Consider the following 2787-nt stretch of genomic DNA (forward strand, 5'->3'; position numbering starts at 1 on the left):
GGAGGCACCTGAATGTTACCCTCGCCCACAGCTATATCAAGCCGTTTACTAATCGCTTGCTTCCTAGTCGAAGGCATCGCTGAAAGAAATCAATGTGAATATTAGATATGAACATTTACGACTCAACTCTACGAACGATCTAGATTTAGGAAGAAGGTAACAACCCTAGATGTCACGTAGCCTCCTGATTATAAATGTGGCGCGCTACACATCCATAATCAAAACTCTACTAGACACGGCTCATAGACAATCCTAGGACAGACTTGCTCTGATACCAAGTTTGTCACGACCCAACTGGAGGGTCATGACTAGCACCCGGGCCATACTTGCCGAGCACCAACGTACATTTTATCTAACCTTCCTTATTATCTTTAAGGGCCGACAAGATCAATATAAATAGTAGACATGGATCATGAACATCCAACAATGAAAGATAATGTCATGAACATACATAACATGGGACGACAAGACTGTCAAGAACTATATATAAGGTACGAGCTAACATGATGCCATGAAAGACTATACAACAAAAAATCAGCCGACAAGGCATTCTAAACCATACATAAGTCGACACCTGTCTATGAGCCTCTAAAGTTACATCAGTGCTACAACATTGCCGGAACAGGGCCCCGACATACCCATAATGTCAATAACAAAAATGCATACCAAGACCACGGCAAGTCCGGAGAAAGGATCTTGCCAATAACGCTGAACCGGATAGCCTACTGTGATGGGGGAGCTGCGTCTACCCGTCTATCAGGACCTGCAGCACGACATGCAGGGTCCACAAATAAAAGGACGTCAGTACGAATAAAGTACTGAGTATGTAAGGCAGAATAGCATAAGTAAGAACAATAATGTAAACAGTGATAGGGAATATACAACCTGTGACATCTGGGTACCTCTGAGGGCTACTAACATGAAATACATGATACATACATATATATATACATAAACTTTTAAAACATATGCCTTTGTGGGCATCATCATCATCATATCATACCCGGCCGTAATAGGCTCGGTAAAACGTACCCGGCCATCATAGGGCTCGGTAGAATCGTACCCGGCCACGTGGAGCTCGGTAAAACCCAACTGATCAGTGGTTGCACAATAGGTGCCATACCCGGCCAACTATAGCGTGGCTCGGTAGAGTAAAATAGATACATATATATGATGCATGCTGGACTCATTGGAATCACATTTTGAACCTTTTGGAGTGACGTAAGGTCGGTATCCTTCGTACATGTTATTAGGATTAACCCTTCATCAAGAATCTTATAAGAATAAGGAGCTACCAACAACATTGATAATATAAGAATAAGAGAAGTAACATCAATATTAATCGTTTCATAAGAAGGGCAGCAATGTAAGTACTGCTAGCTTCTAAGAGTAGAGTATCTTTGGGAGCTCGTTCATTACATTATGTACAATTGGAGTCGTGCAAAATAATGAAGGGGATAGCCTCACATACCTTGTATATACTGCCCAACCTCAAGCTATGCAAATGTCACGACTCCTTAGTCTACAATAAGACAAATGACACTATCATTTTCGTTTAAGCGTCGTAACTATTATGTATCGACCACAACCTATTTTACGATGAAATGGACAGCACCTCCCCTATTTATATGACTTCACACAAGTCAATACAATCACCAAACAGCCCAAACAACATCATTAATAATCATATTGAGCCTCCAAAACAGTCCACCAACCAACAACATTACTACCAAGCCTTTCGATATATATTTCACAAGTTCTAGCTTCAATGACTTAGCTGCAACTTGGATAATCTTAAATATCTATAGAGTAAGGGGTTCCTTACCTTTAAACAGAAAGAACAACTCCAATTTGACCTTAATGTTCCACGAAATATCCCTCAAATTCTGCCACAAGAACAAGGAAGCGAAACTAGCAATCAATTTGGGCTTTTCGGAACTAGAATTACTTTAGAAGACTTGAAATCACCTAGGGTTGATATTAAGAACTTTAAGGAGTATTTACAGAACATAAAACACTTAAAACAACCTCCAACACGAGCTGGAACAACACAAAAATCAGCAACAACAAGAAGAACAAGAAACTTACTAGCGCCACGGGATTCCCGACACTTGATTTGTGTTGTTTGCCCTTTGTTTGGGTCTTGGATCATGAGAGAACCTTGAGAGAGTGTTTTTAGGTGTCTAGGGTCTGAAGAGAATGAAAATTAATGAGTTAAAACGGGGTTAAAGGGTCTGATATATATCAATATATCTCAACCGCCTATGTGGGCCCCATAGAGAGCTGCTTGGCGCACTCTCACAAAAACGCGAATATCTCTCTATTCCGAGATCGTATCGACAAACGGTTTAATGCGTTGGAAAGTAGACTCATAGATCTTCAATTTGATAGGAAGATCACCCCATAATTCCATGTACATTGGGAGAAAACTGTAGTAACATTTGACCTAAATTTTATGTAAAATTATAAACATAAGTTGCGACAACTTTTATCGACTTTTGTTTCATAACTCTCTTGACTTCAAGACTTATGATATGGATATTATATTATTCAAATACATTAAAACATAACCTCTTGGGACAATTAATCACCTCTAGTTTTACCCGAAAATGCGGGTTACAACATCCTTGATTCGTTTCACTTCTAATACTTGTTAACCACTCTTATACACCCTTGTATCGTTTAAGACCAATAGGATTAACTTCTTATCATCTCAAAGATAATCTCTTCTTGGATTTACGTCGACTAACTTATGGAATGATCTAAGGTACGCAAATTTGGGTTGTA

The 2787-nt window shown here is 39.4% G+C and overlaps 1 long non-coding RNA gene across 2 annotated transcripts; it reads right to left on the reverse strand.

Annotated features, from left to right (window-relative positions):
- Positions 1-387: 387 nt before the first annotated feature.
- On the reverse strand, positions 388-2774 carry LOC138905228 (uncharacterized). 2 transcript variants are annotated; one of them, XR_011413525.1, is made up of 3 exons: positions 2089-2774; positions 1826-1886; positions 388-1522 (listed from the first exon to the last, which is right to left on the reverse strand). It is a non-coding gene; the product is annotated as an uncharacterized lncRNA (long non-coding RNA). The 2 variants fall into 2 exon arrangements; XR_011413524.1 differs by having other exon boundaries at positions 388-1886.
- Positions 2775-2787: the final 13 nt, after the last annotated feature.

This window comes from Nicotiana tomentosiformis, chromosome 2 (assembly GCF_000390325.3).
Source record: "Nicotiana tomentosiformis chromosome 2, ASM39032v3, whole genome shotgun sequence".
Lineage (NCBI taxonomy): Eukaryota > Viridiplantae > Streptophyta > Magnoliopsida > Solanales > Solanaceae > Nicotiana > Nicotiana tomentosiformis.